This window comes from Pleurodeles waltl, chromosome 11 (assembly GCF_031143425.1).
Source record: "Pleurodeles waltl isolate 20211129_DDA chromosome 11, aPleWal1.hap1.20221129, whole genome shotgun sequence".
Taxonomy (NCBI): Eukaryota; Metazoa; Chordata; class Amphibia; order Caudata; family Salamandridae; genus Pleurodeles; species Pleurodeles waltl.
The window spans coordinates 51,567,400-51,580,027 of NC_090450.1; the positions used below are offsets into that span (position 1 = coordinate 51,567,400).

Consider the following 12,628-nt stretch of genomic DNA (forward strand, 5'->3'; position numbering starts at 1 on the left):
ACTCTATAAGCTTACCTTGCCAATGTGTCAGTGGTCCACACTTCAGAGTCAACATATGTGCTGGTGAATAATATAGCCCTTGACATTGTCAGACACAGCTCCCTCTGATCCCCACCGCACCACTATCATTTGGAAGTGCTTTATATACCCCGATCTGCAGATCCAGCCCCTAAACCTATCTTGTCTAAACAAGAAATTATTAACATACAATGACACTAACATATACATAGTAACATTGTTGTTTGCTTTCTCTCAGGGCCGAGTAGAATATATTTAAAAATCGTTTATCTATTTTAATTGGGTACATTGATGTTTTGGAGAGTCTCATATGACTGAGTGACTAAGATGATTTTATTTCGTTATTCTAACTAGTTCTTATTTCATTTTCATGAAGAGGATTATTAGGTTTGCTTCAGTGTGCTAACACTGGCAAACAGAGCTTGTGCTGCCCATGAATACATATTAAAACCAGACCGACTTGCTTTGGAAATATTATTGCTTTACGCACACAGTATATGTTTACCATTGCTCGAGATCAACAAGTGAGAAGTATTTAGTAGCCACTTTTGTATACAGTAAACAGCTACTGTGGCTAATAGTTTTGCCTGGTATTTTGTTGGACCTGAAACATGTTTATAACAGAGACCCACATTAATATAGTGCTTGACAGATTCTGTGCCACTTGTATTGTAACGGGTACAAAGGTGTTCCCACAACAGTATTACTAGAGCAGCACCGGGCACGACTGGGATGCCACAAGCTCCCAGGGTAACTCATGCCTGCCATGAATCTGTGGGATCTGTATGGTCCCTTAGTTTACTGTAATTTCTAAAATAGAAGCACAGATAGTCCTAATATTACAAAGCCACTTTTGGAGGGTGGACTCTTAACAACACCTTACATTATCTTAAAAAAACCAAATAAGAATGGTGCTACTTATATAAATTTAGCCACATTTCACAGAGTGTTGTTTTCTAAAAGAAGAATAAAATTTGCACTCAAGAAATGTAAACGTGTTGACACAATCTTACCAAGTCTTATGCATACTTGGCAGGAGAAGTTTTGTAAACAATGAACTTCTGTCAAAAAAACTGCTGCATCATGGGAAGTCCTGCACATTATACTGAGCTGTTTTATCATCAATGACTATGGATGTGCCAGTATGCCAACACGGCCCAGCATCAGGGTGCCAAATCCCCTCCCACACCTAAATAACAGAACCACAGTGCTGGTCAGCTCATAATTTCTTGAGTTCATCTACTGGCAGAATCTTGCACGTCTCCTCCAGCACTGGCGGTAACTGCTGCATTAGCTTGAATGATGGAAGGTCCTTTCACTAACAGTATCTAGGAAGGACTGACTGAGCAATCTGCTGGCCCCCATGACAGGCGACACTTAGATCATGGATACCACTGCCCACACAGAGGAACCACATAAAGTCCTGGTAGAAAAAGTAGACATTCTACAACCATATAAAGTCAGATGCTTAGTGACAATCATGCCTTTTGACATGTTTTGTTCCAATATAACCAACCACATGTCAGGGTCTCATGCATTACACATCACTCCTCCCACATAAGCCGTACTATAATCATGCACTCTCCCAACTAAACATACAGGCCTGACTGCATTCACTCCAGACCCATTTGAGCAGTATAGTGCCACACTAGTGGTAGGCACATGCTTACAAACGCTACATAACATGAATATTGAGTAAGTGTGCAATAAGTAGATATGTTAGAATAAAAGAGACTAGGAGGACACATTATAAGCTAGTACATGGTCACTCCATCTAGGACCCTGATTAGAAATAGAGCAGAGCGTAACTTCAGCGTGGCGTGCAGGAACAATATACCCAATTTTACCGGGTGGAAAATCTGTCCCATAAAATCATTTTGAGAATCAGTTACCATGTAGCCTGGACCAATTGCTTGGCCCATCTGACTGCCTTCCCAGACATAATGCTTCCACCTGGCAAGCACTAACCTCTCCTTGACTCTCTCTCTCTTTCTCACCCTCCTCACAACCCTCCCCCAGCCCGCACCACCCAATCATCCATATCTACCACCTACCAACAGCACATGGTAAATATAATTCCCACAAAAAGGGAATTATCCTGCAGAATTCTGTCCTTTACTTCAGGTCCACACATTTCAATGGAAAAAAACTTTTAAATGCATGTCAATGGTGAAGTATTTCCCCAAGGTACTGGTGTTTACTCTTACGGAGCTACCACAAGACCAATCTTGTGCAATTCATAGTTGGGCCATAGGTATACAAAGTGGGTTGAGGAAACTGAAGTTGGTCTTTTGTGGGGAAATTTTCTTCTCACACTTTCTTCAAGGTAGACTAGGAAAATTGATTTTGGCCAAAAGGTCACTTTTCCGCAATTGACGGATATAGAGCATCTCAAAAACATGAACTTTGACTTGTCAGATCAAGACCCTCATTCGCTACAAGGGGGAGTAAATATGGAGTGCAAAGCCAGATCAAAGGAATCGTGATCATTTCTAAGTCAACTCATTTATAAGGTGTGTATGAGATGTGGTGTTATTTAAGTACTTACACATTAACAGACAAACCTGGGAAAGGACTGTCTGCTTCCACCTAAAGGCATTAGAGGGTACTTCCTGAGTGAAGTGAGAAGGTCACTATCCACATATTACTGCTATCACAACAGGTCAGGAAATTTAAACGTATCTGGACAGTGTCACTTTTAAATTCACAAAAGGATAAAGGTGGTTGTACAAGAGTCTCATGGAACTTCTTGGGAGTGTGGAGTATGGACAGAAAAGGAACGAGACATACAACTAGTTAGAGTAGCTGAGGAATCACCATTAGCTTAATTTTGATTGGAGGAAGTGTGATGCAACGATGCAACAGGCAGCCCGTATTTAATGAATGATACACCCATGATGATGGCCTGCACACAGAAAGAAGCGGATGTCAAAACCTCAGTCTGTGCAGCTGAATCCTGGATGCAATGTAAGGCGCACTACATGTTGCACTGGTGCAATAGAAAGGCAGACAAGCAGTCTTCTCACTCTATGGGCAGTACTTGGTTGGGGAGGTCTTCCGCTGCCACAGACTGTGTGTAACTGAATCTGCTTGAGCTATGCAGAAGCAAGTACTCTTAACCATGGTCACAATCAGTGGTGGCTCCTCCGTTTGGGCGGAGGCGCGTCGCCCCTCCCCCCTGCCAGCAGGGGTAGCTGCAAAACCTTTTTAAAAAACCATAATAAACTATGTATATTAATGTTTTCTTTGAAAGGGGCGGGCCATGGGGGTGACGTGCACTGACAGGAAGTGCTCAGTACTCCCCCTTCACAGCGCATGTGTGTTTGGTCGGTCGTCTCGTGCCAGCCAAACGCACATGCGCTGTGGGCTCTCTCCAGCCCAGCAACACGTTGCTGGGCTGGAGAGAGCCTGCACAGGCTCCCAGTCTGCCTGGGATCGCTCCGGCTGGGTGCTCCCAGCCAATCCTGACGCTGCTCTGAGCTCTGAGCTCTGAGCAGCGTCAGGATTGGCGCAGGGCAGGCTGGGAGCCTGTGCCTGGCGCAAGGAGTGTCGCGGGACAGAGAAGCGGAGGAGGAGGTAAGTGATTTTAAAAAATGTTTTATTAAATCTTTATTCCCTCCCCCCACCTGCGCCTCCCCGCCTCGCCCCTTCCGCAGCCCGCGAGCTGCTACTGGTCACAATGTTGCAAGTGTCAGCGTGACATAGTAGGACACACCAACTGCTAATCAGTTAGCTTCATGCAAGAGACTGAGGGGAGAAAAGGTAGCATTATAGTGATGATTTAATGCATCTGATAGGAAAGTAAGAATCATCATTCAATGTAATTTGGACACAAACGTGATTCGTGTATGTCAATGCTGAGTCAAACTATTTGTTGCAAAACAACATTATGGACCGACGTGACAAATAAAATCAAGTTGATAATGCAATAGGTCAAATGAAGAGTACTTCTGTACAAAATAAATAAAATTGTAGTAAATTACGGAGCAATTCAGAATCAGATTTTCTGCTATAAACACATCAGAAATACTTTTTTTCTTCCAATAGAAATTATTCTGCAGCACTTTAAATGACAGTAATTCTGCTTAAATATACCGCCCTTCTACAATTTAATTTTGCTGATCAGTAGGGTACTTTCACAAGTAGTGTTAGAAGAAACGTCCCCCATTGGTTCCTGGCTGCACCTGCTCTGTGTAACCGCACTCAGTGAGCATGCGCAGCCCCAGCATTAAAAGCACCGCGCCGGAAGGAGCTCTGGTAAGAATGTGGGTCGCTAAGCGGAAGTCTACGGGCAGGTAAAGCTAACAAGTGCCAACATGAGCGCTTTGTCTAGTTTCTCACCGAGGAAGGAAATCGTTGATGTTTCCGGAATCGCTGACTGACTGTGTGTTATGTTCCGACAAGTGGGTGCAATGCAAGGAGAAACTGAGCAGAAAGTGACTTTTTTGATGGACTGTCGTAAATGCTGGAGGGGGACTTCAGCAAGCGTGCAATCGTTGAGTTTGTACAACCAATGGTGACGTGGCTAGGAGCAGTCATCAAAAGCGAAGTGTTGGACTGCTGCAAATCTATCTTCCCAATGATGTCTTGTGCTGTTGACACTACCGTTAATCTATAATGCAATTTAGCATCACGCTGTATTAGTCATTCGTAAACACATGTTTAGCATTTTTCTTTGATGTGTTTTAAGGGGTGCTATGTCTTCAGTAGACGGATGGAATGTGGGAAGAAAGGTCTGGTAAGGAAATAGCCAGTGATGCGATCTTGTACAGGGAATAAGTTTACAGTAGAGAATGAATATTACCGATGAAAGTTTGTTACATCAACATTCACGCTGGACTTAGAAACTGCACCACCCAGAAGTGAGAGGGCTGGAGTAAGAATGAGGCGAACCAAGAGAGTGGCTACACACATCAATGGCGTTTTTGACTATTATACGGAATAAAGGACCACTGATGATAAGTAATAAAGAGTACAGCAAGTGACAATGGGATCAACGATCTGCTGAGAACCACATCATTGACAATTCTCATACGTCATGGGATGCCCCACAAACTTTATAATGAATTAATCATACAGAGCCTAATTTAATTGACTAGAATATATTCATTCATATACAGTTCAACAGGCACCTAGTAGTAACTTTTATTTCAAAACAGTCTCAAGTCATTAATTCAGCACGTACCCCTCGCCCATATCGAACTGTTTGGCATAACTTCCTAGCAGACATAAGAGACCAGGTATGTATGTTAACAACAGTCGGATTGCAGCAAGATTTGTATAACCTAAGCAATCAACCCACCTTAGTGAATGAAAAAAATGTAGGTTTTCAAACGTGAGTTTTTAGATGCAGGGATTGCTTGCGGTGGTCATACCAGAGCTTTTGATATAATGGATTTCTGCAAAACAAAAACAAAAGGGTGATAAGTCTTTCAAGCAATGATTTAACCTGTTTTCTTTCACAGACCCCAATAAAGCATTTCACTTACGGGTACTAAACAGAGATAAACACAGATGGATGCGAATCTCCACCCGCAAAACCTCCAATCGCAAACACCACCAACTCATACGCACCACCAAAAGAGCATACTACAAGGAACGCATAGACCGTAACTCTTACAACAGCAAGGAACTCTTTACCATCATCAAAGAGCTCTCCAAACCCAAAGCCAGCAACATAGGGCCAGATGTAGGTAGGTTTCCTTTTGCGAATCGCAATTTGCAACTTGCAAAAGGAAATGCAGAAAGGTGTCTCAGACATTTTCTGCGACTTGCTATGGGGTTGCAAAGACCCACTTCATAAATATTTATGAGGTGGGTCGCAGTTTGTGCCCCCATAGCGAGTCTAGGCACTCACGGGGATGGTGGCCTGCTGGAGACAGCAGACCACCATGTGCGTGACTGCTTTTAAATAAAGCAGTTTTTTTTTCTCTTTGCAGCCCGTTTTCCTTAAAGGAAAACGAGCTGCAAATAGAAAAAATACCGAAACCTTTTTGTTTCGGTTTTTTTCAGAGTAGGCAGTGGTCCATAGGACCACTGCCTGCTCTGAAAAAATATTTTTGTGAGCATTCACAAAGGGGAAGGAGTCCCATGGGGACCCCTTCCCTTTTGCGAATGAGTTACCATCCACTTCAAGTGGATGGTAACTGCGAGTTGGTTTGCGACTGCTTTTGCAGTCACAAAGCAACTCTACATCGTGATGCGGTCACAAATAGGAAGGGAACACCCCTTTCTATTTGCGAGTCGGAATCACATTTTGCGAGTCGGTACCGACTCGCAAAATGTGATTCTGCATCGCGGAAGGCCTTTTGCGCCTCGCAAACAGTGTTTTTCGCCATTTGCGAGTCGCAAAAGGCTACCTACATCTGGCCTATAGACCCCACGCACACACAACTCCTCTGCAACTCCCTCTCCAACCATTTCCACCGCAAAATCTTAGACATACAGAACAGTTTCAAACCACACGCATCGGCCATGTACACCTCCGACTCGACCAACAAAGACCCTCCACACCCCCCCAACCTGCTACTCACCTGGGCCCCTACCAACGACGAAGAAACTGAAAAAACAATGAATTCCATCCACTCAGGCTCCTCCTCGGACCCCTGCCCCCATCGCATTTACAACAAAGCCAGCCCAACCATCGCCCCCAAGCTTCGCAACATAATCAACAGCTCTTTCGACAACGCCACCTTCCTAGACCCCTGGAAGCACGCAGAAGTCACTGCACTCCTGAAAAAGCCCAAAGCTGACCCTGATGACCTCACCAACTACCGCCCTATTTCACTCCTCCCCTTCCCCGCCAAGGTCGCTGAGAAACTAGTGAACACCCGCCTGTCCCACTTCCTTGAGGAAAACAGCACACTCGACCCCTCCCACTCAGGGTTTCGCAAGAACCACAGCACTGAGACCGCCCTCATCGCATGTACTGACGACATCAGAACAAGAGTCGACAAGGGTGAGACCGTCACACTCATCCTTCTGGACCTCTCCGCTGCCTTTGACACTGTTTGCCATCAAAAACTCCACACACGCCTCCACAACGCAGGGATTCGACACAAAGCCCTAGACTGGCTCACCTCCTTCCTCACCAGAAGAACCCGGAAAGTCCGCCTCCCTCCCTTCCACTCCACAGCCACCAAAATCATCTGTGGAGTCCTTCAAGGGTCCTCGCTCAGCCATACCCTATTCAACATTTACATGACCCTGCTCGCCAACATCTTCCGACCACACAGAATCACCATCATATCCTACGCAGATGACACCCAGCTCATCATCTCCCTCACCCGTAACCCTACCAGCGCCAAAACCAACCTCCACGCTGCACTCATTGACACTGCCACATGGATGACAGCAAACCATCTTAAGCTGAACTCCAACAAAACCAAAATCATCATTTTCGGCCCAACAAAACCATATGGGATGACTCCTGGTGGCCCACCGCCCTAGGCCCCCCACCAACCACCGCAAACCACGCATGCAACCTCGGCATCATCCTGGACCCCTCCCTCTCCATGACCCAGCAAGTTAACGCCATCACCTCCTCCTGTTTCAACACACTCCACATGCTGCGAAAAAACCTTCAAATGGATTCCCATAGAGACCAGAAAGACCGTCACCCACGCACTCATCAGCAGCAGGCTGGACTACGGGAACGCCCTCTATGCCGGCACCACACTCAAACTCAAACTCCAGAGAATCCAGAACGCAGCTGCTCGCCTCATCCTTGACCTCCCACGCCATGAACACATCTCGTCACACCTCAGACCCCTTCACTGGCTTCCTATCGACAAGAGGATCACCTTCAAAATCCTCATCCACGCACACAAATCCATCCACAACACCGGACCAACCTACCTCAACGAAAGAGTGAACTTCCACACTCCCACTTGCCACCTCCGCTCCGCCGACCTCTCACTCGCCACAGTCCCCCGCACCCAACGCGCCACCACCGGAGGCAGATCATTCTCCTACCTCACCCCAAAGGCCTGGAACTCCCTCCCCACCAACCTCCGCAATACCCAGCACCCGCTGCTCTTTAGAAAAAACCTCAAGACGTGGCTGCTCGAACAGTATCCCCTCCACCAGCGCCTTGAGACCCTCACGGGTGAGTAGCGCGCTCTATAAATATTTTGATTGATTGATTGATTGAATCATCTGCATAAACTCAATGCTGCAGCAAGAATGTGTGCGAACAGGCATGCACTGACATAGTTTGTGCAACATCTTCTCCTACACAAAAAATAACAAAGGCATCTCTCATACAACTGCACAATACGTTTACAATGAATGGGGTCGTGTTGCTGCTGAAATTGATGAAACGAAGCATGTTGTCCTTGGCATACAAATTAAGAACTCGTTGGTAACAGTGCATCTGACATATAATATGTAGGATGAACAAGGCAATGCTTTGCTCATTTGTAAGTGCACAGACCACCACTTCTCAGTTTGGTTCAGTCACTCACAACAATTTCAGACAGTTCCAAGTAAAACTGTTTTGCAAGCTTCAGACAACAGCTTTAAACGCCTTGCTGAACTGGGCACACAGCCCTCATCTGTAGGAGTACACAGAGAACAAATGTCAACAGTAGGGTCCCAAGAAACAGATCATCCTTATTTATTGCCCCAGGACAAGTTTCAATGTTTGTGTTTTTAGTGTCTAATTTAAAGATGTTCTTTTGTTAAACAATGGGGACGTGTTTCATCCTGCACCGGTCTTCAAAACTCCCTTTCATGTGATACGAGGTAAATAGAAGTGTGAAGTGTATGAAGCAGGTTTTTCTTTTGCTGTAGTCTATGGGCCATATCAACCACACATTTCAACCGTAAAGGAGATGGTAGAGCCAACATCGCCACCCTGTGGCAACTTTGAAAAATGGATGTTAGTCACATGCATTAATGAACAACGAACAGAGGGATCAGAGTACAGTGAAAACCATGTTCAACCTGGGAACAAAACTAACACTGTTGTTGTGAATAACACAATAATCGGGTTAGTCACATTTCACAGATATTTCATAATAATCCATATACTGTGACTGCTATTTTCTTTGGGAAGACTGGCTGGGATGCAGGTTTGAATACGATGCTGTACTATGCTCAAAATCAATTTATAGTATCTTATCAAAATAGTTAACATTACATTTGCAGCAACTGAATTCAACTACGTCGCAACATAATGTCATGTGTAGAGAAAGGGAACTCTACTTGTAATTTATCTAGGACACTAAGACTCCTTGTACTGTAATGGGTCTCCCTGTTTGGGAGGGGAGGGGAACCCCTACTTAGATTTCCTTACCCCTTTAAGAAAAGCAGAACAGACAGGAATTAAAGTCAGAGATTCCGCAATAAGCAAATTTTTTGTTTCTTTAATAACTTTGGTGACGTTTAAAGAACCTGTTCGAATCTTTTTTTTTTTTTTTTAAAGGTTTATCCTCCTTCTCTCCTCCATGGACGTTTTGTGCTGATCCGTCAACCGAGGCCCCAAAAATTTGGTGTTCTCTTATAATCCCAAAAGGAACTCTGCTCTTCAATAAAGAAAAATGGCTGAACTGAATTACACCAAATTTGGCAAAAATGTTTGAACTTTAGTCAGAAAGCAATCTTTTTGTGATTAAGCATTAATTCGTTCAGCCGCTTTTGAGAAGCCAGTGTTAAATAAGTGCTTGGACATGAACGAGTTACCGACCAAAAACATTTAGAAACATTGGGATGGTTGGTCTCCAGTGACTCCTGCAGAGACCCAGAGAAGTGAAAAAGTAAGTACGACCTACTGACCGGCTGAGGGAGCTTTTTCTCACAGTGACCATTTTGCAGAGCTGAATTATCCGATTGGCTATCGGAAGCTCTGAACAAATTGTTGCAGATGTCATTTCAAGGTTCTAGAACGTGTTCCCAGAGTCATAGGGGCGGAGGAGGGGCGCCCCTCCCCCGCAGCAGTAGCTGCAAACCTTTTCCCAAAGAACGATAATAAACTGTGTTTATGATAGTTTTTTGGGAAAAGGGGGCAGGGCTATGGGGGTGACGTGCACTGGGGGGAGCGCTCAGCACTCACCCTCAGAGCGCCTGTGTGTTTGGACGGCCGTCTCGGGCCGCCCAAACACACATGCACATAGGACTCTCTCTGGAGAGAGCCGGCACAGGCTCCCAGTCTGCCTGGAAGCGCCCAGCCAGCCTTGGGCTCCCACCCAATCCTGATGCTGCTCTATGCAGCATCAGGATTGGTGAAGGGCAGGCTGGGAGTCTGTGCCTGCAGCGCCAGCAAGACGGAGAAGACAGAGGAGTGGCGCGGTAGCGAAGGGTACTTTTTTTTATTTTTTATATTAAATTTTTTTTAATCACCTGCCCTCTCGCACACTTTCAGTAAGCACGAGCCGCAACTGCCCATAGTCCTAAAAAACAATTGAAAATGCCCATTAGGAGGACAGAGTAGGCATACATAGACCCCTACAGCCATATGGGGGAACATCCTTAATAAAAAACAATTTGTACAAATATTTTCTGGGTGTGCTGGTACCACGCTACCCAGAGTTACCAAAACATGTGTAAAACGAAAAAAAAAAGAATGAAGATGGCCGCATCACAGATCAGACCCTGTAGCCAACTGCCAATGTGCAGACCTTCCAATGACCATGTGCAGCGGGGTTCATTGCCTACAGTGGGTTGGGTATAGGGCTAACCCATCACTGCACACCGCTGAAGGCTGTACTCAACAGGGGTTAGGTGCCATTTGGATTAGGCAGCCACAAGGTGTTTGGGTGGTGGACCTGGCTGGAGAAAGGGCCATGCAGCTAATCCCCACTACACATGACAGAATGCTGTGTGCAGCAGGGTTGTTGGCTGAAGGTTATTCGAGGGGGCTGGCTATGTTCAGCAAAGGGGTTGTAACACCATGGGAGGGATGGAGAAAGGGCTTGACCATAAGCCAGGCCTTGAAGCCCACCCACCAAGGCCATGCACAGCAGGTGGCTTGCCCCTCACAGGAAGTGAGGTTGAGCACAAGGCCTGGCCACTTCCTAGGCCTGCATCCAATCTCAAGCTGCACGCAGACAAAGGGCATGCCAGTAGGGACACTGACCTCAGGTTGCCCAAGGGGTTGAGCATATGCTAATGTATGAATAGGATTGAAGATGATAAAAAAAAACTGAAAATCACTGAACAAAACAAAGATTAAAGTGACTCATTCACAGCTTTATATTACATCACCCATGACATGTTAAATTACATTGATAACATTTCTCATGGCATCTCACCCTCCATTTAATCCTCATGAGGACTTGGACTTAGTGCCTAGGTCTGATAAGGCCCTGTAGCTAGCCCTCTGCAAGCATCAAACCTCCACCATACACAATTTCCCGCCATATGTAGGACAGGTTTTGAGTTGACACTGGGCTTGTCCGTGGCCAGGGTGTGCACCTACCCCTCCAAAGCAAGCACTAATCACAGGCTTTGGACACACACAGTTAGGGTTGTGTCCAAGGCCTGGGGTCACACCAAACCTTGCATCCAAAGTACAACACAAGTTGAGTGCTGGGTTTGATTTACATCCAGACCCTGCAACCAACCCTTTGCATGTGCCCAACACTCACTGTGCATGACCTTCGGCTGCAGGGCATTGTATATGGCCAAGCCATGCTGCCACCCCAAATATCCTACTTGCTCAGCCACCAGCCCTTCACAACAAGGATGATCAACGGGCCCATTATGCAATGATATCCAGCATACTAGTATCTGCAAGTGATCTACCCCTACATTCACTCTTCATTTGGGAAAATGACAATGACAATCATAAAAAGTGCTTCACTTCTGAAACATCAAATTTCTTTTGAATCTTCAAAAGGTTATAGACAGCTTTATACGAGTCTGACCATTAGGATTTTGTATTACTTGTTTTTCACAAAGCCTACAGCATACTGTCAGAATCTCTGGTTGATTTCATTAGTAATTTCAACAATATCATTATTTAATTAGTAATGTTATCAATTACATAATCTAAAATGTCATGATTGAGGTAATATGTGAGTTCATAAACAGTGCCTGCTATCACTTTAACTCAAGTGTTTTCAGTAAATTCACACACACACACACATTTGTACACGTATATAGAATTGGATTATTACCACCTCAAGGAATAATCACAACCCTAAAATCACTAAATAAACCTGAGCAATAGCACAGAACAAATAGGCCTAGCTTAGCGGCAATGTGTAAAGAATTTATGCAGTACCAAAACAGTAATAAAGTGAATTGCAAAAAAAAAAAATATCAAAACTGAATTAGAAAAACTGAGTAAAATGTAATTTAAAATATGACAAAAATCCAATAAGGGGAACCGGAGATATGATTATTTAAAGATATAAGTAGGAAGAGCGCCAAGAAGCACAAATTGCCAATAACAATAGTAGACCAGACGAGGCCTTGGGTTTCTGGTTGGCTAGGGTAGGCACCTCATCCAGGCAGAACCCACCACTCTAGTCAGGGTAAGGGAGTTATACTTCCAAGACAATCCCTGCTCACCTCCTTGGTTGCTTGGCCAGAACAGCCAGGCTTCTCTCAGAGGCAATGCGTAAAGTGTTTGTGCAACTCACACATACACACACCACTGACACAA

General features: G+C 45.0%; 1 protein-coding gene across 1 annotated transcript in view; it reads right to left on the reverse strand.

The window, feature by feature from the left end:
- The window catches only part of PLD1 (phospholipase D1), a 370,963-nt gene that overhangs the window by 289,621 nt on the left and 68,714 nt on the right, over positions 1 to 12,628 (reverse strand). The window contains exon 2 of the mRNA XM_069213036.1: positions 5,321 to 5,417. The gene's annotated coding sequence lies outside the window, so the exon portion shown is untranslated. The remainder of the gene's footprint in view (positions 1 to 5,320; positions 5,418 to 12,628) is intronic.